The sequence below is a fragment of the Peromyscus californicus genome, unplaced genomic scaffold (assembly GCF_007827085.1).
Source record: "Peromyscus californicus insignis strain IS unplaced genomic scaffold, ASM782708v3 Scaffold_2__1_contigs__length_46816999, whole genome shotgun sequence".
In the NCBI taxonomy this organism is placed as follows: Eukaryota; Metazoa; Chordata; class Mammalia; order Rodentia; family Cricetidae; genus Peromyscus; species Peromyscus californicus.
The window spans coordinates 19,173,501-19,198,309 of record NW_026294540.1 but is presented as its reverse complement, the minus strand read 5'-3'; the positions used below and the strand labels follow the sequence as shown (position 1 = coordinate 19,198,309).

General features: G+C 49.4%; 1 protein-coding gene across 12 annotated transcripts in view; it reads left to right on the top strand.

Annotated features, from left to right (window-relative positions):
- Positions 1 to 24,809, top strand: part of Rimbp2 (RIMS binding protein 2) — a 191,720-nt gene that overhangs the window by 53,974 nt on the left and 112,937 nt on the right. The window contains exon 1 of one of the 12 annotated variants that reach the window (XM_052755509.1): positions 19,229 to 19,253. The exons of the other annotated variants lie outside the window; for them this stretch is intronic. The gene's annotated coding sequence lies outside the window, so the exon portion shown is untranslated. Of the gene's footprint in view, positions 1 to 19,228; positions 19,254 to 24,809 lie in introns of those variants that run through there. 12 annotated transcript variants of the gene reach the window in all.

The window sequence follows — 24,809 nt, the reverse complement described above, 5'->3', positions numbered from 1 at the left end:
GAGAAGAAAAGCGATTTCTTTGGGTGGCATTTGGTTTGAAGCTTCCCATGCAGAGAGAGGTGTGGCCCGAACACAGGGAAGTTCACACTGTGACCAAGAGATGGAGTTGAGAGGTAAAACGTCAGTTGCTCCTGCTGCTGCATACAGGCTTTCACCTTGCAAGTGGTTGGCCAGGTGCTGACTACTGTAATTGTTCCATTTGCATTTGGGTTGTGAAGCAGAAAGTGAGCCGGCGGAACTTGCCTATGGGTGACATGGGGTGAGGCTCTGGCGGAATCAAATGGTGGTGAGCCTCAGACTCCAGGCGGCAAGATGGCAGGGGAGGTGATGATGTCACATGGTAGACACAGCAGCTGCAGATGAACAGATGATGGCCCTGGGGGGATGATGATAATGATGATGATGGTATTGATAGTGACGACAGTGATATATTGATGGTGATATTGATGATGATGACAGTGATATATTGATGGTGATGATGATGATATCATTAGTGATAATGGTGATGATGGTGATGACAGAGATGATATTGATGATGATATTGGTGATGATGACAGTGATATATTGATGGTGATAATGATGATACTGATATATTGATGGTGATATTGATGATGATGACAGTGATATATTGATGGTGATGTTGATAATGACAGTGATATATTGATGGTGATGATGATGATATTTTTAGTGATAATGGTGATGATGGTGATGACAGAGATGATATTTATGGAAATGAGTGATGGTAATGACTATGCTGTTGAGGAAAGGACCCAGATGCTATATGTTTCATATACTTGAATTCACACCTAATCCTCTGATTTCTTCTGCCCGGCAAAGAGGCAGAAATGGTCTGTTATGTGCCTCTCAGCTATTTTGGATATAGGATGTGTGCTTGGTAACCATTTAGCTCCCATGATAAGAGAGCTGCAAATCCTCACTGAACAAATAAAGGAGATATCCTCAAAGGAGGGAGGAACTGTGTGGAAAACACCATGTAACTTTAATGTTTATCACTATCTATATAATGGCTTCAAATTAATTCCACAGTAGATATCATTTATAGTGAGCGGCTGTTGGTCCTAAAAAGCCAGAAGGAATCATGAATAAGGCTGTGGAGGAGGGCCTGGCTTGACTAAAGGAGGGGGTCACAATTTCTTCATGTTTTTTTCAATTGTGTCCATTATGTGTCAACTCCAAGTCAAGACCTGTTAACAGTTACCCTGTAATGTTTGTTATCTTAGGCGTCCCAGAAGAGTATTTTGAAGGCTCATTACTTTTTGAATGTTTTTAAATTTTTGTTGTTCTGGGGCTGAGAGCTATGGAATGGTCTGATAGCGTGTATGAACCTTTGCTGTGTTTGGAATGGACTGATGTGTTTTTTTTTTTTTTTTTTTTTTTGGTGCCGGATTGTTGCTGACTTGAACTGAACACACATCACTAACAACTGCATCTACATTTCCTCTTACTTTGGAAGGGTATAGAACGTTTGAATTGCTTAACTATGAAGGGAAAGTGGGAAGATAGATTCTCCAGCTTTTTGAAACAGGAAGTCTTCCCCATTGACCCAGAGACTCAGAGAGGGGATGCTCAATTCGGCCCTGATGGATGCTATAAATGTCACCATAAGCATGCCTTCAGGATCGATTGGCAGTAAGGTCTCTCAGGGCAGCGTTTTAAAATCTGTAAAGAACATGGTTGTCAACACTGTGTAAAGATTCCTTCGAACAGAGATCAGGGCTCCCTGGTAGGCTGAAAAATGTTTATTTTTGTTATTTATTATGTTAAAATGTCTATTCACAGGCATGAAATGGAAAAGCTGTGGCATCCACATCTCTTTCACAGAAGTGTGATGTGTGTTGTGTGTCCGCAGCTTTAAATAATTAACCCTGTCTTATTTCAAAGGCAACAGATGGGCCAGAAAAAAAGAAATCACGTTTTACAGAGAGGCGTATGAAAGAAAAATGTTAAAACGCCCCTGGATAGCTTCCCTCGTTGCTAATCCCAGTGACTACCACAATTAGACTTCGGTATTTCTATGCCGAGGTTATAGCCCCTAAGACACAAATATACAAGTGGCATGGTTGGTGCTAGGTTATAAGATGGGCGAGGGCTAATCTTTCAGGTTCCTGCTTGGACGCATGGTGTACACAGTCTAATATTACAGGCTGGTGTATATTACAGGAGCTGGGCAAATATTTATTGAGATAGGGATCTCTGACCCAGCAGGAAATGCCCCCCTCACTCTGTGCCTGAGAACCTTAAGCACACCATCTGTTAGTTTACTTTTCTAGATAAGCCCTATAGTGCCAGTCTCCTGGCTCGGTAGACAACCACTATCCGCTTGTTGTCATGAGCGCTACAAGCAGAGGTTAGATTCAAGCATTGAGTTGTAGGAGAGAGGAGGAGGAAGAGGAGGAGGGAGGGAGGGAGGGAGGGAGAGAGAGAGAGAGAGAGAGAGAGAGAGAGAGAGAGAGAGAGAGAGAGAGAGAGAGAGAATTTTTTCTGTCTCTAGAAAATTTGAAGGTTTTCTAGTTGGTGTATATCCATCTCCACAACCTGACATTTTCTAGAATGTTCTACAGGCAACAAAAGAAACAACAGCGATTAACAGACTTTCTGCTGTATTAATGGGGACAAATATAACCTCTTCATTCATGTGGATGTGTTCTGAGGCCCCCCACCTTCTAGGGGATCATGGAGTTCTGAATCCTATACACACTCTTTGTTCTGTGTTGGCCCATGACAAAACTTAGTTTACACAAATGAGCAACAGGAGCCTAGACGCAGCTCAGTGGCCCTGCATTTTTTATCCCCACCGCCAAAACATATTCATCAATGAAGCACGGTGAGAGATTAACAGCTAATGATAAAATGGAACAGCCGTAACAATATCCCACAGTGAACTTTATTTGCAGTTTATTATTTCTAAAATTTTCCTTTTAATATTTCTGAATTATGGTGCCTGTGAACAACAGTGGCTGTGTGGGAGCAGGGTGGCAGAGCAGGTGGGGGGGATTAGGAAAAAATCCTAACCTTCTTGGAAGGTAGAGGAAGAAGATCAAGAGTTCAGGGTCATCCTCTGCTATTTGGTAAGTTCCCGGGCCAGCCTGGGCTATGCAACAGACTGTTTCAGAAGACCAAAGTGTGTGTGTGTGTGTGTGTGTGTGTGTGTTGGGGGTAGTGGTGAGGAGAGGAGGTGGGGAGTCCTAACTAGCAAGCTAGCCAGTGATTTCATCCAAAGTTTCTTCTTTCCATACATTTGAGTTTATAAAATATTTCATTAAACCAAAGTGGCAGTTAATAGTGGGCACACTCAGGGAGCTATGTCTGAGAAGCGGGGACCCTGTTTCCTCTGCCCTCAGAGATGGACCCTGTGATGCCTTGGGTTGCTTGTTACACAGTGTCTGCTTCCTGAGGCCCAGGACCTTCCTGAGGCCTAGGCTGAGTTCTTGGTGGGTGGTTTGGAGAGAACCCAAGATCTTCCGGTCTGTTCATAATGTTGTTTGGGCAGAAATGTCTAGTTTAAGTGGCTCTTAATGTCATTATTCTTCCTGGCTAAAGCAATTAGCCATTTCCAATCCGATTTTGTTTACGCCTTTCACTTAAGTAGGCAAGACCACACGGGGCGGAGGTGTATGTATCAGAGACAGAGTTGGCCACAGGCAGATGGGTTGTTCGTGACTTCCGGACAGGCCTGCAGAACTGGGGTGCTCATGGCTCTGTGTTTGCCTCAAGGGCCGTGAAGAGCAGAAGGGAGAGGGAAGGAGGAGGGGAGACATACTGTTTTAGGTCAGGGTTTCTATTGCTTTGATGAAACACTATGATCAAAGAGCAAGTTGGGGGAGAAAAGGGTTTATTTGGCTTACACTACCATATCACTGTTCATCACTGAAGGAAGTCAGGACAGGAACTCAAACAGGGCAGGATCCTGGAGGCAGGAGCTGATGCAGAGGCCATGGAGGGGTGCTGCTTGCTCCTCGTGGCTTGTTCAGACTGCTTTCTTATAGAATACAGGATCACCAGCCCAGGGATGGCACCACCCCACCATGGGCTGGGCCTTCCCCCATCAATCACTAATTAAGAAAATGCCCTACAGCCAGATCTTATGGAGGCATTTTCTTAATTGAGGTTCCCTCCTTTCATATGACTCTAGCTTGTGTCAAGTTGACATAAAACTAGCCAGGACACATACTGAGAAGAGAAGAATACACATTTGGCAGGAAGGGCGGTCAGGACTCTGAAGCTGGCAGAACATCATGATAAGAGGTCTTTTTTGTGTTTTGGAGATAGGTTCTCAAGTAACCCAGGCTGGCCTTGAACACCTGATTCTCCTGCTTCCACCGCCAAGTGCTGAGAGTTCAGATGTGCGCTACCATATCTATTTTATGTGGTGCAGGATCGAATCCAAGGCTTTGTGTATCTAGTGCTAGGCAAGTACTCTACAGACGGAGCCCCTATCTCCAGCCCCCAAAGACCTTGATGTCACATGCTTGCTCTTGACGATGCAGATCCTGGGCCACGGACGACTGACTTGTTTTTCTTTGTTCTGTAGACTAGAAGAGTGAGGTTGAAGATATGGCTGCATGTTTAGGTTTCTGGAGTCACAACACCCAGTGACATCATTAATGTTAAGGGCTTTAGCTGGCTGGCTGGTGGGAAACCAGCTCAAAAGTCCCATTGGTGACAACCCTAGGCATGGGAGTTAATTGACTTCTTTCACTAAAGTGGGAATGCTCTAGTTCAGGACTGGCTTGATCTAGGAGCTCAGAGACTGTCTTGGGAAAACAAACTCCTTCCTCTTTAGGCTGGCTTTGGTTTTAATTAGAGTCCCCAATGAGTACTTTGCACACAGGCCTGGCACACTGTCACATTCTGAAGACAGGCAAGGGGAAAGACACCATCATTGTGTGGTCTCCACACTTGTCCCTCAGGGGATAGCGTTCCCAATCTTAGAAGGCATCTTTCAAAGAGCCTGTCTTCTGGGTCCATACAGAAGCTCAGGGGAGTCAGTTCGTGAGACCATCCTCAGGGAGGCCATACTTCCCGGGGTGCCACAGGGGATGGGAAGCTCCTCCTTTGCTTCCTTTCTAAAGGTTAGTCTCATTTCTTTATAAAATACTGCATTTGTATGCGTGTGTGTGTGTGTGTGTGTGTGTGTGTGTGTGTGTGTGTGTGCACATGCGCGCGTGTGCAGGTCAGAGGACAACTTGTGGGAATTGGTTCTTCCCATCCATAATATATACCCCAGGGATCAAACTTAAGCAGTCATGCTGGACAGCAAGCTCTCTTAGCTACTGAGCATCTTGCCAGCCCCCGGCTATCTGTCTTGTGAAGGCAATTTGTTGAAGAATCCAGAAGGGCAAGCACCAGAGAAGCCTTAACAATCCAGAGAGCCCCCATCAACACAGAGACTTTCACGGTGCTCCTGCAGGACGGGCCCCCTTGCCACTTTCTGTCTTTGGGTCCTGCTGCTCAAGGATTAAGTTCGAAGGGGCCTGACTCAACTCAGGCATCCTCCTTGGAGTGGAGGAGGGGACCTGGCTGCGCTCTCACCAGACCATCCCCAAGCCAAAGGAGTGAGCCATGCCTCTTACACTGTCTCTGGGATCCAGGAGCTGCATGGTCTTGTAGGATGCTATCTTACTTAGGGTTGCTATTGCCGTGATGAAACACCATGACCAAGGCAACTTGGGGAGGAACTGTTCACAGTTCCATATGACAGTTCATTATCAAAAGCAGTGAGGACAGGAACTCACGCAGGGCAGGAACCTGGAGGCAGGAGCCTGATGCAGAGGCCATGGAGGACTGCTGCTTACTGGCTTGCTCAGACAGACAGCAGCCTGGTGGTGCTCTAAGGACAGCTCTGGCCTACAAGTCAGAGTGGAAGTCCCTTCGTGCAGGCGTGTGTGTGTGTGTGTGTGTCGTGTGTGTGTGTGTGTGTGTTGGGGGCGGGGAGGATTCATGTCACGTGGTTGATGAGTAGCCAACAGCACAGGCCTACTACCTGTTCCTGGTTCCTGGGTGGTACAGGGAAAGGGTCCTGCATTCTGGGGTAGGAGTGTGCAGTTCAGAAGATGTGTGGGGAATGAGGAGCGGGGGGGCACATTTTAGCTGGGCTGTATTCACCTCAGCCCTCCGATGCCCAGAGTCTGGTGACCTGAGGTCTGTAAACCTTCTTGTGGAAGTGAGAGTGGCAGATGTCATCCTTCTGGCACCTGCATACTTGGGGGAATCTGTTAGGGGAATCACAGTAGGCAGCTCTCAGGAGGAACCTTGCCATTCCCTAAACAGTAGCTTTGAGACATGGGAGGCTGCATGGTGGGCATGGCCTGATCAGCCTCTCGCTCAGAGGCCTTATTCCTCACCCACTGTAGACCTCCGCTCCTGGGCATCACTGTCTTTATGCATTATTTAAAAAGGGTAATTAACACCGCGTGTGACATTTTAGCCTACTGTCTCTAAAGACTTTGTGTTGATGGCATTCAACCGGAGGGGGTGTAGTGGGGCCCCCTGAGGGCTGCAGGTGGCAGAGACAAGGGCTTCTTCGACATGGACAGACAGGGTGGGGGGACATAGTTAACTCAGTAACTGCAGAATTGTGCTGGGGACCAGGGACCCCCCCCCCCCCCCAGGAGAGCCATATGGCACAGCCACCTTAGAGTTCTAAAATGACCAGGAAATCTGCAGCTCCGCCCCATCTGCCCTTGCAAGTCTTCCTAACAGTTGACCGTATCTCCAGGCAACAGAGATAGCTAAGCTCCTCCTGTTTGAAAGGTCTTGGATACAAGTTAAAGAGGAACATTGAGTCAGAGTATGGGGGGTAAGTAGTTGATTAGAAAAATTATTAGCTCTTTGAATGGACAAATAGCAGCATGGTGTGGGGTCTCTGAGGAGAGAAATCAGGGCCCTGGTGATGAAGTGGGGGGTTGTCTCTTCTACCTTCCCAAGGATAAGGGTTTCACAGTAGGTGCCCTGCAGTGAGGCTCTCTGATTCCCAGGCAGGAGACTGGGAAGGGGTGGGGAGCAGGTATGGTGTGACCATCAATACCTGCTTTGATATAGACTTGCTTTCCCATGTGAGAGACCCTGGCACCGGGAAGTATGATGCCCAGTTTCCCAGTGGGTGCCTGTGAGGGGGAAGGGCTGCTGCAGGTACTGTGGCCTGAACAATAGCTTGATTCCAACATTGCATTCTTGCACTGCTTGCCCAAAATAATGCAGGGCTGTTGCCTTGGAGGATCAGAGGTTCTGCCAGGTGGTGCCAGACCAGGCCATGCATGCAGCTCATGGGTCCTGCAAGCTGCACCCCTCTCTCCAAGCCTCGTTGGAGTAGGACATTGGCCTTCCTTGAAGGGAAGGTTTTGGGTCTTCAGTGCCAGATGCTGCAGATGGCAGAGGCCTACCTGTCACTTCTGGTCCCAGATGCAGCAGGGTATTCCCAGAGCAGGCAGCCCCTTGTCTTTGCCCTAGAACCATCTGTACCGGAAAACACTGGCAATCAGAGTGAAGTGAGGTATAAAGCTGTTCTTTTTTTTTTTTTTAATTTATTTATTTATTATGTATACAGCATGTATGACTGCAGGCCAGAAGAGGGCACCAGACCTCATTACAAATGGTTGTGAGCCATCATGTGGTTGCTGGGAACTGAACTCAGGACCTCTGGAAGAGCAGTCAGTGCTCTTAACCACTGAGCCATCTCTCCAGCCCTAAAGCTGTTCTTTTAAAACTGCCCCCGAGAGGTGCAGGGAACTAGCTCTGCCCTGTGACTGGCTGCCAGGTGCTGAGACATCATGCACACTTGTTTGCTTAAAGTTTTGTTTGATTTGAACAAGAACACCTGAGTGTGTTTACCCATGGAATCCACAAGAGGGTGTCGGATCCCTTGAAACTAGAGTTACAGGCGGTGGCGAGCCATCCGATATGAGTGCTCAGAGCTGAACTGGGGTCTTCTGCAAGAGCACTACATGCTTTTAACTGCTGAGCCATTTCTCCAGTCCTGAGACCCATCAGTCTGGTTCCCTCATGATTCCAGAGGGTGGGTCTGGTACATCCTCAGCCCAGCTAGTACTCTGAAATTTCCTATGGAGCTTCAGAGCCGGAAGGGACTAAGGCCCGACTAGGTTTTCATGAGGGAAGGAGAGGTCTCTTGTTTCCTCATCTGCAGAGGAACCATGGCGAATGCCTGGGTCCAGTATCCTTTGTGATCGTGGGGGGCTAATGGCCTGCCATGTGCCTGTTATAAATTGCCACTATGTAAAATGTTCATTAAATAAAAAAATCTCTGGAAACCTTCCATGGCCAAAGGCAACGGGGGTGTAATAGACAACTCTCTCTTTAACCCCCTCTCCAGTTATACGCCATTTACATAAGAGGAGAGCCATAAGTTTCTCTAGGGAATTATGCCACAGTCATTTGCATTCTAAATGCATAGTAGCCGCTGAGATTAGATGTTTAATTTAATTAATGAATGTGCATCTCCAAAGAGCCTTTCTCTCGGCAATGGATTCAGCTCCCCCATTTTTCTCTTTGAGCCTCGACTTGCTGGAGTGAATCTTTGAAGATGTATATAGATCAATAACTCTGTTTCCATTACGTGCGCGCAGAGAGCCAGGGTGGATTCGGAGTGACTGGGGCAGTCTGTGTGTGGGAGCTAATTGCATCACAGAGCTTGCAAGCCTCACGCCCAACATTGAGGCCCTGGCCTGGGCCGAACCACGGCAGCCTCAGCACTCCCCTTCACAGCAAACTCAATTAAAGCATCAAGCTGGAAGCCAGACTAGGCAATAAATTAATTTTTAATCTGTGGCTGTAGCTCGCTTTCAAGCACAATGGATGTCCTGTGGCCTAATGGCTGCCAATCCAACAAGGAATAAAGGAGATAAACGTACTGGACAGTTAGCAAGCTGGTCATTTTCTCTGGCCCTGCCTGATCCATCCAGAGAGGGCCTAGCCTGGAGATTTGCAGCCAGCTCATGAAGTTTGTCTAGGTTCTGCAGTGGCCTGGACTGACTCAGCCTTGCTAGCGATCTTGATGGTGGTGCTCATTAGATTTGCCGAATTGCAGGGAATTTACCTTGACATTGAGACTCTAGCCCCGTATGCACTTTCCCACTGTGATTAAGTGTAGTTCTGGGGATGTGGTCTTCATTTGGGGTCCTGGCAGGAAAAGCAGGGAACCCTGAGGTGTGACTGGGGGTGGGGATGCACAATTTGTAGAGAGGTGGACAGGGTTCAGAAGGTGGAGAGGGATCCAGGTCTGACCACACAGGGAATGTCAATCCTTCTTGAAGGGTACAGCTCTGGTGAGTGTCCATCTAATAGTCTTAATAGTCTTCGGCAAATACTGTTTTTCATATTGTTTTCTTTTACAGTTAACTTTCTATGATTTTTAATGCAAACACTATTAGTCAGGGTTCTCTAGAGGAACAGAACTTGATAGAATGAATCTATGTATATTAAAAAGGGGAATTTACTTGAGTGGCTTACAGGCTGTGGTCCAGCTAGCCCAACAATGGCTGTTTCCTGACTGACAGGTCAGGAATGCTGTAGCTGTTCCATCCAGGAGGCTGAGTGTCTCAGTCTTCATTCTACATTGGAGTCCAAAGAAGTAGGTTTTTAGTTCCAGTGAAGGGATGCCTCAGCATCAGGATAGATGAACTTGCCGGCGAGAGTGAGGGCAAGCAGGCAAAAAGCAAAAGCCTCCTTTTTCCATGTCCTTTTAGGTGGGTTGCCTCCAGAAGGCATGGTCCAGATGTAGGGTGGGTCTTCCCGCATCAGACGTTCCAATCAAGAAAGTCCCCCACAGGTGTTGCCCAGACGCCTGGGATTTAGTTGATGACGGATGTCACCAAGCTGATTAGCCATTGCAAACACACCTTTGAATGCCTTTCTCCAAGCCAACTGTGCTGCTCAAAGCTGCTATCCCAGTGCCCAGGAGGCTGAGGCAAGGTGGTTTCCAACAGTTAGATGTCAGCCTGGGCTACACAGTATGACTCTGGTCTCAAAAAAAAAAAAAAAAAAAACTTCAAGTACTCAGTAAAACCCAATTGTTAAGAAATAAACTGTGGTGTATTTAAAGTACATAATTTAGGTGTTGACACACGCACATGGTCCTGGAAACATGGACAGAGTCGGAGGGTGGGGGCCTAAAGACTCACAAGGGTTGCTTCACACCCATCGTGTGCATTTCTCACCCCATCGGCAGGTGGCCACAGCATCTGCTCTTATTCTGGAGGGCGTATGCCTGTGTTTTTGCGGAAATGGAGTCCTCTGTATTCTAGCCTGCCCACTCATCGTGGGACACTTGTTTCAAGATTCAGCCAGGGTTGCGGGGTACGAACAGCTTGTGGCCTGCTTGCCCAGCAGTGTCCACTTATAGACGTGTCCCCAGTAGCAGAAACTTTCACCCGTGGATGGACTCAGCTGGCCATGCAGTGCTGTGGGTCTTCACCTGTATAACTTCCACATGAATGTCTAGCGCTCTAGAGTAGTGGTTCTCAACCTTCCTAACACTGCGACCCTTTAATGCAGTTCCTCATGTTGTGGTGACCCCCGGCCATAAAATTATTTTTGTTTGCGTCCTCATAACTGTAATTTTGCTACTGTTTATGAACCATAATGTTAATATCTAACGCAGAATATCAGATATGCAACCCCTGTGAAAGTGTCATTTGATCCCAAAGGGGTCATGACCCATAGGTTGAGAAACCACTGTTCTAGGCTGAAAAAGCAGGAGTGAAATAGATTAGTGGCCTGAGAGATGTCTCCCTTTCACGGGATGCAGGAATCCACTGTCCATTCTCACCCAGGCCCTTCTTGCTCTAGGCTGACCATCTCCCTCCCATAGAGACCTTCTTGCAAGCCATCCATGAAACACCTCAGCCAGCCAGGGCCAGTTTGACTTGTAAAGGTGAAGCTGGAGTCCTTCCAGGTTTGGCCTTTTCAGTAGTTTTTTTTAAAAAACACATCATGTGAGATGAGTCAATCCAAAGGTGCCGTGAAGGCTGCAGTTTCTGGGTGGTTCCTGGCAGGAGGCGGTCTCCCAAAGTTACGGAGACCAGCAGTGTGCTTTGGGGATATGCAGGGAGCACAGACCTGTCTGAGTGAAAACCTGGTATCTTTGAAATGCATCTGTGACACTTTTTTAGCCAAGAGTTTCAATGTTTTTCCCAACCAATGATATGCACACTTTCCCCTGATGGGTGGGGTTGAGAGGGGAGGCTGTGTGTGTGTGGTTTGCTGGAGTTGATTTTGTTTTTGTTTTTTTTTGTTTTGTTTTGTTTTGTTTTTTGTTTTTGAGGACAGGGTTTCTCTGTGTAGCTTTGCGCCTTTCCTGGAACTCACTCGGTAGCCCAGGCTGGCCTCGAACTCACAGAGACCCGCCTGGCTCTGCCTCCCGAGTGCTGGGATTAAAAGGCGTGCACTACCACCGCCCGGCTTTGGAGTTGATTTTGTAATGGAGTCCGAGGGATGGAGGAAAGTGAGAGAGAAGGAAGGTCTGTCTGATACCCTTTGTCCTTGTCCATTGGGGAAAGAGGATGTCTAAGGAGGCGGGACAATTGCGCACCTTGCCACTCAGCAGGAGACTTGGCATCTGCCTCCTTCGTGGTTAGTGCCAGGCAAGTGTTCTCCCACTGAGCTACACCCCAGCTCTAGTTCCCACTCAAGCAGTCCTACATGCCTTTAAAAAACTTAGCTGCACACAGCTCTTGGCCATCCATTTCCTTGTAGAGATCTGGGCTTCCAGGGGCCGCTCTGTCCACTCCCGATTTCCTTTCTCCAGGGACCAAGCAACAGCTGCAGCTCATGTGTTTTCCCCTCTCCCCTGGGCTCTCCCTAGTCATCGGAGCCTCCAGAGACAGAAGGACAGGGGTCCTGGACGGAGTTGGGGACAGCTGGATGGCATCCTCGCTCTGCCTGTCGTAGTTGTAGCTGCGGTTGCGTGTCTGAACCTCGGTAGCCCAGGTCTGAACCTCTGTAGCTCAGGACTGAACCTCTGTAGCCCAGGTCTGAACCTCGGTAGCCCAGGTCTGAACCTCGGTAGCCCAGGTCTGAACCTCGGTAGCCCAGGTCTGAACCTCTGCAGCCCAGATCTACTCCTTGAAGTGGGAAGCAAGGACAGGCCCGAGTCACAAGTGGCAGTGAAGGTAGAGTGGAGGACAGTTCGGAGACCGTCCTGACCACGCGCCAGGCGCCCGGTGAGAGTTCTATCACTTGGTGCCTGTGGGCCCTATGGATGTTACCCTGGAGTGGCCATGATGGCTCTTCCTATGAATGCTGCAGGCGGGTGGGGACTGAAATGCAGGCCTATTGGAAGGGCACTGGAGGATTGACAGGCTGTTCCTCCTATCAGAGAAAATCCTCCCACCTGTGGGTTTACTTAACACAGCTAGAAGTGACCCTTTTTGTCCCCTCCCTCCCTCCCTCCCTCCCTCCCTCCCTCCCTCCCTCCTCCCTCCCTCCCTCCCACACCTCCCCCCCCTCCCTCCCACACCTCCCCCCTCCCTCCCTCTCTCCTTCCCTTCCTCTTTTCTTTGTGCCCATCCCTTCTCTCTCCCCTCCCCCTTTCTTTCTTGGGGTGCTGAGATGAAACCCAGAGCCTCCTGAATGCTAGGCAAGCACTCTTCATTAAGCTGGTCCCCAGCTCTGAAGGAAGAATTGTGGGAACAGTGTTAAGCCATGCACCCAGGTTCTGGGGTTCTGGCATGATGGTCTTTCCTCCTCCTGCACCCACTAGCTGGGTGGCATTCAGCTGACTGCTCTGCCCAAGGCTCCTCCGACTTAAGCCTTTGGCAGGGTCGTGGGATGCTGGGGGTCTGAATCATCAACAAACTCCAAGTCCCTCTTGTGCTGCTGCTGGCTCAGCCTCTGCTTCAGGCTCCACGCTGATGCGGATTAGGCCACTGGGGCTGTTGGCAGGGCTGACCTCACGCCAAGGGCCACGGAAGAACCCGAAGTCCCCAGGCATGCTGAGCACACCTTCGTTATTGGTGCTGCACATAGAGATTTGATATCTGCAGTTCTTTTTTTCCCCCACTTCAAATCCCAGGATCGTTATATAAACAGAGCTGGGCTCAAGCACCTGCCGTGCTAACTTGAAAAATAATTTGCAGTTGGTTCCCCATCTCCGGATCTTACACTGAAATACATACCAGATGGACTAAAGGTCGGAAGGAGCGCAGTAAAGCGCTAAGCCCATAAAAATGGTGAATGATTGACTGGGTGGGTGCCGCAGGAGGAAGAGGAGCTGGGTGACTTTGGGGCTTTTATTTGGATGGACACTCACCAGGTGAGGGGAAAAACTGGGGGAGACCCCCAGGTGCTCTGGAGCGATAGCTGTGGTTCCTAGGAGGCAGCTTTCAGCTCAGGTAGTGGATACAGCCTGCCAAGGATCCTTGAGGCAGCCATGGAGGACTGAGGGGTCTCTCCATGATGGCTGTTGGTGAGATTGGCCCAGTGTGGTAAGAGCACTAAAGTTTATCCAAGATGAATTGACTGCACAGACACCAGGGTGTTCACAGTGGGGTTGGCCCTTCTCACACTACTGTGGCTTTCGAGATGACAATCCCCACATCCTAGGATCCCCTTCAGTTCTCAGGAAACCTGGCAGGTAGGAGCTGTCCACTAGGCAGAAAGTGGGGTGTCTGGGAGGAAGCCTTGTGGCTGGTGCAGGACTCAACCTCAGCTGTCTAGGAGCCACACACCACAGCTTGTGTACTGTCCTGTGGCTGACCCATCCTGCAGCTGAGATTTCAGAGAAGCCTTGTAGGAGAAATGGCGCTCATGTTTGACAGACAGGGACAGGCTCAGTTGAGAGTGTGAGTGGTCCGTTGCTACTCAAGAGAGCTGGATCTCCAGTCAGCTTCTCATTTCAACCACAGGAAAAGCATTAGACAAGTATGTGTATGCTGGTGAATGCATAGGTGTGAATGTGTGTGTGTGTGTGTATATAGACATGTCTCGATGAAAATCTTCCTTCTCTCTCTCTCTCTCTCTCTCTCTCTCTCTGGTTTTTCGAGACAGGGTTTCTCTGCGTAGCTTCGCACCTTTCCTGGAACTCACTCTGTAGCCCAGGCTGGCCTCGAACTCACAGAGATCTGCCTGGCTCTGCCTCCCGAGTGCTGGGATTAAAGGCATGCATCACCACTGCCCGGCGCACGTGTATGTCTTGGTATGTGTGTTCATGTGTGCAGGTACACATGTGTACCTGTGAGTACTGAGTCCTTGGGTATCATTCCAAAGGCGCCACCCAACTTGTTTCATATTTTGAGACAGTCTCTTACTGGGCTCTAACTTGCTAGGTAAACTAGGCTAGTTGGCCAGCAAGCCCCAGGATTCTTCCCGTCTCCCTCTCCCTACCGTTGGAATTACACCCACATGCCATTTTGCCTGGCTTTCCCTCTGAGTTCTAGGGGTTGAACTCAGGCCACCTCACTGACTGAATGACCTCTTATTTAGTCACGATGGTCTCCTGGATAGGAATCAGTGCTGTGTGCTGCTGTACTGGACGCAGCTGGAATATTAAGGTGCATCCCGGGAGGTTTAGTACATTGATCTTTTGGTCACTGGGTAGCAGGTGTGACCAGCATGGAGCCACCAGCTTTCTTAGAGGCCAGGGTAGAAGACAATTTCCCAGCGTCCAACCCAGCAGCATTTGAGTCCTGGAGAGATTAATTTCAGAAGGAAATCCTGATTCTATCATTGCGAATCCCCAGCCCGCCCCCCCCCCCCCCCCCCCCACAAGGACTCACAAGTTACAGGGAAGAATTTCAATCATGGCAGTTTAATAAAGTGTCCATGAAATGAATACCTTCTGTGAGCAATGTTGATCATGGGGCACCTTCGCAGACCCCTAGGAAGCAGCAAGCTGAATGTCATTTGGGGAGAAAACAAGGAATGCCTATTTCTTAAAAGGCTTTGAACACAGCAGTGTAATATATCCTGATGACAAGCATGGATTTGATGTATAGGAACATGTCCCAGGATGTTAGAAGACATCGAATCCCAAGGTGCCAATTTCCACTCTCCCAAGACCTCTGTCCTGAGGGTGGAAGGATCTCCAGGTTGTATCTCTGTGATCTCCTGACAGAGCCCCCCACTCCCACCCCACCCCTGCATCCCAACTCTGATAGCTTATGTGACAAGCAGGTCCTGGGGCACACAGTGTCCAGTAGAACATGGTCTGTTCTGTTTGTGTTTTTATTTACTCTTTGGGGGGGGGTGATACTGGTGGTCTGCCTCACTGTAGTACAATTTAGTGTCCTTGAAGGTGAGTTTATTTGATAAAAATATTAGAAGTGAATTGATTTGTAGAAAAACATTCCTACATGAACAGAATAGTCAGGTGTGGATTTGGCATTGGAGGAAGAGGAAACTGCTTGTGTGAGGGTTGAGAAACAAGAGCTGGGGAAGAACTGGAGGCAGGACCAGGAAGAAAGACTTCCGGAGCGGGCAGTGTTGCTGGATCCTAATGGCTCCCTTGGGGGGAAGGAGTGAGAAGGTGTGGCATCAACAACACAGACACTGGGAGTCAGTTGAAGGCAAACAGCAAACTCCTTTATTCAATAACAGGGAAGGCCTTATATACCCTCCAACCAGCACCCAAGCTGTGACCCAATCTGGTGGCATTTTGTGGTCAACCCTCATTGGCTGGGCACTATCAGGAATTCTGACGGTGCTTATTGCTAGGCCCTCAGGCAGACTCCAGATTGGTTCATAAGGAAGTACGTTGTGTGCATGCCTTGGCTGGGGTGATATATTGTGTACCCTAATAAACTTGCCTGAGAGCCAGAGAAGCAGAGCAGCCAGCCACTAGTTCTTACCTCTACGAAATCCCCAGCCTAAAGAGAGTGAGTTCCTGCTTCCTTATGCCTTATATACCTTTCTCCACCCTGCCATATTACTTCCTGGGATTAAAGAAGTGTGTGCATCCCAAGCAAAGGCATGAGATCTCAAGTGCTGGGATTAAAGGTGTGTGCCACCACTGCCTGACCTCCATGTCTAATCTAGTGGCTGGCTCTGTCTTTTGATTCTCAGGCAAGTTTATTAGGGTACACAATATATCACCACACTTGGCAAATGGTTTGAGCCAACTTCCTCAACCCTATGGGCCTGTCCTACTACAGGGCAGGACCCAAGCTGAGTTTTGAAGGTTGAAGAGGAGTTGGATAGTGACCTGGAGAGGGAAGGCATTACAGACAGGATGGAGAAATGCTAGGAGCCAAGGTTGAGAATGTGAATGGCACTAGATGCTCTGAGGGCTGAGGAGCCTGCAGGGCTGGTGGAGGCATGGTAGGGGGTGGGGGGCATATGGAGAGGAGGGAGGAGGAGAGGGGACATTCAACACAATGCTACAGAGTTCGGAGCACTGTGATTTGGGAGCTGCTACTCAGCTCCATGGGACAGGATGGAAGGGGAGGGAGTCCCTCCTCTGAGTTTTCATCTTAGTCGGTAAATTCCCCAGAGGCTAGACAGCCACAAAATGCAGGGATCTTATAGGAGACGGCCCATTGAGTGTTTCCTGATTGGTTACTGGGGCAGTCAACCCTTATACAGTCATTCCTCCTTCCTGTCTTCCTGTCTCCCTTCCTTCTTACTTTCTTTTATTAATTTCTTTTTGATAAAGGATCCCATCCTAGCCCAGTCTGGCCCGAACCTCACTGTGTAGCCCAGGCTGCCTGGGAACATGTGGAAATCCCCCTGCCTCAGCCTCCCAAGTGCTGGAATTACAGAAGCCGTCACCCTGGCCACACCATTTCTTTAAGGAAAGTGTCTGAAGTCAGCTTTGCCACTGGAGAGGGTCGTGGCTTCCCGTTTGTGGTCCCTGGCAGTGTCTGGATGGTTTCTGATTAGGTGGCGGCAAGAACCATTGCAGGCAGCTGTGGCCATAGCCAGCGTGAAGCACCACTTCCCGGTCTTTGTCTTTAGAATGCGAATCCAATCAAACCCGTTGCTCCATCTGTCTCCAGAGTCAGGCATGTCACTGTCCCCGTCTTATAGATGAGAAAACACAGAGTTGGAGTGATGGGTTTGAGGTCAGTGCATAGAGAAGCCTCAGGCTATGGCTTGTGCTCAGGACATGAAGACTGCGATGCACTGTGACCCATCTTGGCCTCCATGCCTGGCAGATGGGGCCTCTCTCTTTCCTTCCTTACTTCCCATCAGTAGAGGTTCATTAGTCACTCTGTTTTTCCTCTTAGACTTATTTTATGTATATGAATGTTTTGCCTGCATGTATTTCTGTGCACCACATGTGTGCCTGGTGCCTGAGGAAGTGGCGAGTCTCCATGTGGGTGCTGGGAATCGAACCCAGTTCCTTTGTAAGAAGAACAAGTTCTCTTAACCACTAAGCCAAACTCTCCAAGCCCTCATTAGTCACTTAAAAAACAAATCTCTCTTCTTCCTGCTCTCTCTCTCTCTCTCTCTCTCTCTCTCTCTCTTGGTTTTTCAAGACAGGGTTTCTCTGTGTAGCTTTGGTGCATGTCCTGTGTCCTGGATCTCGCTCTGTAGACCAGGCTGGCCTTGAACTCACAGAGATCCGCCTGGCTCTGCCTCCCGAGTGCTGGGATTAAAGGCGTGCGCCACCACCGCCTGGTCCTACTCTCTTGATAAGAGTCTCACTCTAGCTCAGACCAATCTGAACTCACTGTGCACTCAAGGCTGGTGTGGAACTCATGGCTATCCTCCTGCCTCAGCCTCCCAAAGACTGGGCTCTCAAGCATGGGTCAGCCTACCTGGCTCATTTCTCAATCCATAGCTGGCTCATTCTTCACAGTCTTTAGCCCCAACTGAGCACAAAGTGCTCACTCTTTCCTCCTGGTTATGGTGTCAGCCCCCCCCCCCCCCCGGGAAGGTCTCTGCTTCCTGGCCCTGAGCCTGCCGGGCTGTGATGGAAACCCATCGTCTTGCAATTTCTCCCCTGGTGTGATGCGTTTAGGATTCGGGACTTCGTTTATGCCATGTGGTGCCCGCATATGCCCAGGCAGCTCCGACGGCTGCTTCCAGCAGCTTGTGCTAAAGAGCTTGTACCACCCTCTCATCCCTCCCGTGCCTCGCCGCCTCGCCTTCTCGCCTTAATCCTCTTCTCTGCAGCAACTTTCCAGGCCCAGCGGGACACTTGGCCAGAGGAGCAGTACTGTCTGGCTGGATTCTCTTTTTTTGGGCGATTACTTTGGTCTGAGTATGAGCAAGTGCACGCGCACGCACCCCCAGGCACCATCTGCCTCTGCTGGAGGAGGTAAACACCTCCACTTTGCTCCAGAGTCGTCACTACAGGGTTTGAACCAGCTGAGCTGCTTTTGGGATTTGGGGGACAATCTGCTGAGACTGTCATGCCCAGATCGCGGGGACCCCCAAAGGACCACCCTGGAGACCTGCATGTAAAAGCAAAGAGCCTTTATTATCTTCAGGCTCTGAGCTTGGTCTCTCTGTTTGGCACAGCGGGTGAGAGCAGAGAACCCAGAGCCCAGGCAGGGTTAGGTCTTTTTTTTTTATCATAGCAGAGGTTGGGGGTGAGGTGATTTCCAGGGTTCAGGACCCTGATTGGCTGATATTTGTCTAGGAGTATAGGGAATATTTGGAATGTCAGGTATTTCCTCTTAGATACAGCTCAGCTGGGTGGGGTCAGCTTACGGTTCTTCCTGGGTCTAGGTGTTGCCTGCCAGAAGCTATGTCTGGGCCTCTAAGCCTGTCATGATAGCTGTGTGGTCAAGCTGTTTTGGGGTCCCTCTACAAGATCACAGATTAGTAGGGCGTGGAAGCCACAGTTCATAGTGGGCCCCCGATAGTATCTGAACCGTTTCCTTTGTGGGTAGGTGGAATAGTCTTGTCCCCTGGCAGGAAGCCATATACTTCCTTGGCCTACTGGCCCAGCCCCTGCTCCCTCCTTCCTCTCTCTCTCTTCCCCTTTCCACTCCCTTCCCTCTTTTCTTTCTTATCTAATGTTGCTTGGGCCCTGTGGTATTCAAGTCTGCATTAAAAGACCCACGAAGCTCAAAGAGACATCTTTGCATGCTCTAAGTAAGATCCAAGGTTCTTAGCCTATCCACAGGACACGCCCACCAGCAGCTCCTCCCTCTCCCCCATGATCCACCCCTAGCCTGTCCAGCCTAGTCACACCAGAGGCTCACTGTCTTCCAGTCCGTCCCCAGTTCATGTCTTCACCAGCACGGCTTCTGTAGCACTCTTGCCTGAAAAGCCACGTCAGCTCCTTCTTTATCTCGCTTGGCTTCCATCTTCCCTGGCATGGGGTCCTGGTAAGCTGCCATCCGGGGGTGGAAGACACAGGAGGGTTATTTTCAACCACTAGACTCTAGTAAACCTGGGCCAGACAGAGACTCTCATGGCCATCCTCAGGGGCTGATAGAAGCTGATACAGGATGGCTCTTGCTGCCCACCTGGACCTCTTCCCCTGTTGGCAATATTCTCCCTGGCCTATATGTAATACCCACTACAGTTGTTTTCTCCCACGCAATGAGAGCGGTACTTTTTCTCCGGCGTGGTGCTCAGTGCCTGGAACAGGCCTGGCAGTTGCGGGTATCCAGGGAATCCCAGATGATAGCTGCATACAGAGGTGTCCCCAGTGCAGCCGTGTCTAGGACAGCGGCAGAAGACTGGGACCAGGGTGTGCTCATTCCTAGGCTCGGGACTCTGCCTCTGCTGTTTTCCAGGGCTGTTTGATTCTCGGATCTCTCTGCACAGCATATGGCAATGCTGTGGTGCTAAGTAAACCCCTGCCTCTGCAGTTTTCACAGCCTGGGGAAGCTTGCTTCTCACTCCCACCACCTGTCCGCTCTGATTGGCTGGAACCTGTGCTTGCTGCTGCTGTCCCACAGGGACCCAGGCTCATCTGGCACTTTCTACCAGAAAGAGAGAGAGAGAGAGAGAGAGAGAGAGAGAGAGAGAGAGAGAGAGAGAGAGAGAGAGGTGTTTAGAGGACCTGCACTCTGGTCTCCGGTGCTCAGCCCCTCTGCTACACAGTGTTGAGAATAGACCATCTGGTCCATCCTGTGAAGGTGTCCCTGGCGAGTGGAAAGACCCAGTTCTAGGCTTTGCAGCAGGGTGACTGTCACGGAGCTTGGGAAAGGAGCGCTGAGCTGAGTGTGAGGGTGGGGGTGCAGATAGAGCTGTTGGAGGCCACCAGGTGCCCCGGTTCCACATCCAGCAGGAGAGGCACTGGGGTCTTCCCATGAGGCCAGCAGCCATAGTCCTGCTTGTTACAGATGAGTTCACTTCGGAAGCCCTCAGAGGCCTGCTGCTGGTGCCTGGAACCCCAAGACATTTGGGCTGCACTCTGAGAGGTACAGTCTCAAAGGAGCAGTGCTTTTTCTGGAGGCCACCCACCCACAGTGTTCCTTGATATAAAACAAAAACAGCAATCACAGTAATTGCCGCTCTTTAAAAGGAAGCCGCTTCCCCTGGAGTTTCCTTATCTCTTAGTTTTGGACTCTCTAGCCTGGAGTTTCCCCAGTGGGTCAGGAAGAGAGCTTCTACTTTAGTCTACATTTTGGTACCATAGGCGCTTCCCCACTTAGGACTAGTTAACTTAGGACATGGGAAAAAAAAATCACTGTGCCGCTGAGCTAGAAGATTGAGACCGGAAGCTAGTCTGTTGTTCAGGTAAGCTCAAGGACAGCTTGGGCCACCTTTCAAGTCTGTCTCAAAATAAAAAAAAAAATACAGAATTTGAGATGTGGCTCAGTGGTAAACTACTTGCCTGGAATGCACAAGACTCTGGATTCAATTCCCATCACTATTACCCCCCCTTCCAAAAAAAAAGACTAATGAATTTAGGAAGACCATTCTCTCCCTGAGCTGGATCTCCATTAATCATACACATGGGAAGGTGGCATAAGGCTACTTGCCGTTTAAAAGGAGAGTCAATCTGCTGAGGTGGCGGCGGGAACAACCCGGGTGTGGTCACATGGGGACACCTGCATCCAATACTGAGCCAGGCTGCATGTGGCAGAGGTGGGCTGCGCCGTAGACTTAAGGAAACATGGAAAAGGCGATTCTTCTGGGACCTGTCACGGCATGCTGTTTGTTTAAACTTTTCAAATTTGGTTGGCACTGAACTCACAGCTTTAGCACAACCTCCATCCTGAGCTGGGTCGACGCTTTCATAGGTCATTCCCCATGTACTTCGCCCCTTTATGTCTTCGAAAGGCTTCATCAAGAGCTGGAGAAAGGGGTCGAAGAGATGGCTTAGCGGTTAAGAACGTGGGCTGTTTTTGTTAGCAGACCTGAGTTCAGTTCCCAGCACTAATGTTGGTAGGTAGGGTCACAACTGCCTCTAGGGAATCTGATGCCCTCTTCTGGATGCTGTGGGCACTGCATGCAATATACACTCCCTCGTACACAGAGTTAAAAATAAATCTTAAAAAAAAAAAAAAAAAAAAAAAAAAGAATTGGAGAGGCTGACCCTTAACCTATTGACCTTTTTTTTTTTTAATTAAAAAATGTATTTACTTTACATGTATGGGTGTTTTGTCTGCGTGTATGTCTGTGTACTATGTGTAGTGCCTGGTGATGCCTGCAGAAGGGTACTGAATCCCCTGGAATTGGAATTAGAGATGGTTGTGGGCCACCCTGTGCTGACTGGGAATTGAACCCAATTCTCCTAGAAGAACAGTGAGTGAGTGCTCTTACCTGCTGAGCCATTTCTCCAGCCTCCCACTGACCTTTGATCTGGTATTCAGGACCACTGGCAAGGAGGTGCCCTTTTCTTTCATCATGTTTGAGATGGCTTAGCATCCTGTTCAGCCGAACCCAGCCTGGAGTGTCTATGTGATGTTTTGCTGAGGAAAAGCTGGGTGTGGAGAAGTGTGTGCTAAGTGCTCAGCAGGTCACTTACTCATGGGAGAGCACAGTAGACTGCTTTTGTTTGTTTGTTTGTTTTTGGTTTTTTGAGACAGAGTTTCTCTGTGTAGCTTTGGTGCCTGTCCTGGATGTCACTCTGTAGCCCAGGCTGGCCTTGAACTCACAGAGATCCACCTGGCTCTGCCTCCCAAGTGCTGGGATTAAAGGCGTGCGTCACCACCGCCCGGCCACCGTAGACTGCTCTAAGGGGTCCTGACATCATGAGAAGGGCAGGGTGGGCCCCTGTGCCATGTATACAGCCAACTCACAAATGCATTTTGTAAACCCTTTAGACAGAGATGCAATAGTGATGTTTCACTGGTAAGTTCCACATGGCACCAAGGGCTGCCAGCTTCTGATTTTACCTTTAGAATGAAGGACACAGGGAGTTGAGTGGACAGGACACGGGTCTGTGCCCACATCAGTCGTGCTGACCCAGCTGTCACAGACTTCTGCTTAGATTGTGGTGTGCAGGGCACAGGGAGTCCACGCAAGCGCCTGTCTTCCACATTTCCTTCCTTTTTGAAAGTGGCCAAGGAGTTGTGACAAGCCGTCACATGCAGACAGCCCCCCAGAGAGAAGACTCGTGTTTGCTGTGGCCGTTGCCTCCCTTGCTCCTGTCTAGCAGAGTCCTGTGTATTTTCAGACATCCAGCCCAAGTGCCAGCCTGACACATGGGGATGAGCAGAGGCTGACCACTTGCTGTTCGTGAGGCTGATCCACTTTGGGGGCTTATAGCTCTGTGTGTGCTCATAATTCTCCTCGTATAAACTGATTTTTGTACTCTGGGGGCTTATAGCTCTGTGTGTGCTCATAATTCTCCTGGTATAAACGGATATATTTTTGTTGTTGTTTGTTTGTTTCTTATGGACCATTCCAAACTCTCTCAAGGACTTAGTAGGCATATAAGCACCCCAAGTTCCTTGGCAGGTAGCTTTGAAGTAATTTCATAGAATCTAATTTTCAAGGTAGACACCCATTTCACTTGCTGAGTACCCCAAAAAGACTGGGAGAGTAACAGACAAACGTTTTGAGATCTAAGAAAGTTCACAAGAGGCGTTTCTTCTGCCCATATCTAATGACGCAAGCCAACACGAACATTGCTCTCATAGAGTCTGTAGAACAAGAAGAGGGTGGGCTGAATAGATGGCAGGTAAGGGAGCTTGCTTGAATTGGGTTTCTAACCTTTAGGAGGCAGAACTTGGATAGACATTAGCCTTCGAGAGCGCTGGAAGATGTTGCCCATCTTGACTTCCTGTCTCACACTCTCTGCTTCCTGTCTGTGGTTATGTGAGTAAGAACTCCTTCATACTCAAGGCTCTTATGCCTTCCCCACTAGGATGGAATGAACCCTTTGAACTTGTGAGCCAGAATAAATCCTTCCTCCCTTAAATTGCTTGTATCTTTTGTTATAGCGATGCAAAAGTAGCTAATACCAACTGTGAGAACATCAACCCCAAGCCTCTCTCCTGGTCCTGGTAGTAGCTGATCATCTTGAGTGGTCCTTGCCTATAGAGTCCCACCCCAGTCTCTGCCTCAGTCCCCATATAGCCCCCTACCTCCGTCCTTCTGTGCCTTTGAATTGTGCTCTTTCATAAGGTCAGCAGGTATATGGCTGCAGGCTATCTTACCCCAGTGTGACCTCATTCTAACTTAGTTAAACTTACCCGTGAGTCTGTCTTCAAAGAAAGCAACATAATGAGACCCTGGAGTCTTGACGTAGGAATCTGGTGGTGTGGCACAATTCACCCCTCACATATGCATAAGATTATGAGGAACTTTTACTGGGCTCTGGGATGCTGGGTGGGGTGAGATATTCTAGGTCCTAAGGGTTGGTTCCGACCAGTGGCTTCTCCTTTCAGAAGCAGGTTTTCATTTGGGATAGTCACATATGATATGAGTCACTCTCATGGCTCATTGTGTGCATCATGGGAAAGAATAGGTACACAGTAGAAAAATCCTGCGGCCATTCAGGTTGCGGGGGCGAGGGGATCAGGCTCCTGCCAAGGTTATTCCAAGTGAGTTTGGGTTCTCAGAAGGCCCCAGTGGACACTTGGCCATGCCTGATGAAGGGTCTGGTTGCCACTGTTGGATGTAGCGAGGGACTCGGCTCAACATCCAGAGAGTCATCCAGGGAGAAGGTCCAGGGGTTAGGGCTTGCAGAACCCTGATACCCAGCCTAACTAGGTCTTCATCGAAGATGGAGGCAAGCAGGACAAGGTTAAGAAAGGGGTTTGATAGGAGTCATGGCCCAGAATCTGGAACATACTGAAAAGAGCAAGGAGGCAGAAATCTACCTGCCATGAAGCCTGGCCTTGGGACTGCTTTCTGTCTTTGTGACCACTTTCCATCTTTGTAGCTGTCCTGCTTGCCTTTTCCAGGAAGTGAAACCCTGGCATTGGTACCTTATCATTTCAGTTCCAGGGAGGGAGGGGCCTCCTGTTTGCTGTGAGCAAATACTGCCTCTCGCTAAGTCCATTATAAATGGGGGTGGGGGTGAAAAACCAGTGAGCATTAAGGCTTCCTGCTAAGTGATCTGTGAACCATTCGGGAGGGACATGGTCTCACTCACTTGCCTGGAAAAGTCAACACCCTGGAACAGGTAGGAATGAGCTGGGTACCAGATGGCTGCACAGTGATGGGGTTAGAACTTTGACTTGCATGATCTCCAGGGTGAAGTGACCCATAGCTCGCATCCTCCAGCAGCCATGCTGCAGCCTGACTGGGCTGAGAGGCTGAAAGAACACACTTGAAACAGGCACGGGAGCTGGTGCCCTGTGCAGTCTCAACCTACCTCAAAGGGAGCTAGCCTCAGGCCTGCTTGGTCACTTCCATCTCATGGCCAAGCCTGCAAGTCACTTGAGTGATAGATTTTGTTAGCAGCAACCTATAAAGGGACAGTTTCAGGAGAGAATGTGTGTCTTGGGGGGGGGGGGGTCCTTAGGAATCCAAGG